This window comes from Fulmarus glacialis, unplaced genomic scaffold (genome assembly GCF_000690835.1).
Source record: "Fulmarus glacialis isolate BGI_N327 unplaced genomic scaffold, ASM69083v1 scaffold19081, whole genome shotgun sequence".
Taxonomy (NCBI): domain Eukaryota; kingdom Metazoa; phylum Chordata; class Aves; order Procellariiformes; family Procellariidae; genus Fulmarus; species Fulmarus glacialis.
This window is the reverse complement of record NW_009194908.1, coordinates 1,876-2,077: the sequence shown is the minus strand read 5'-3', so window position 1 is coordinate 2,077 and position 202 is coordinate 1,876.

The window sequence follows — 202 nt, the reverse complement described above, 5'->3', positions numbered from 1 at the left end:
AAACAGCTAGAGAATCGGAGTCACCTGACGGGATTAACTCCCCGGGCTCTGAAATCCCGCTGCGCCGGACGATGGGAGGTGGTGGGATGATGGGACGTGCCACGTCCCAGCAGTGGCCGCAGGGGATTGTCCCCACCTTGGGTTTCCCGAAAGTCACCTTGGGCTTGCTGTCCCCCCCGCTCCGTCCCCTGGCTTTAAAATA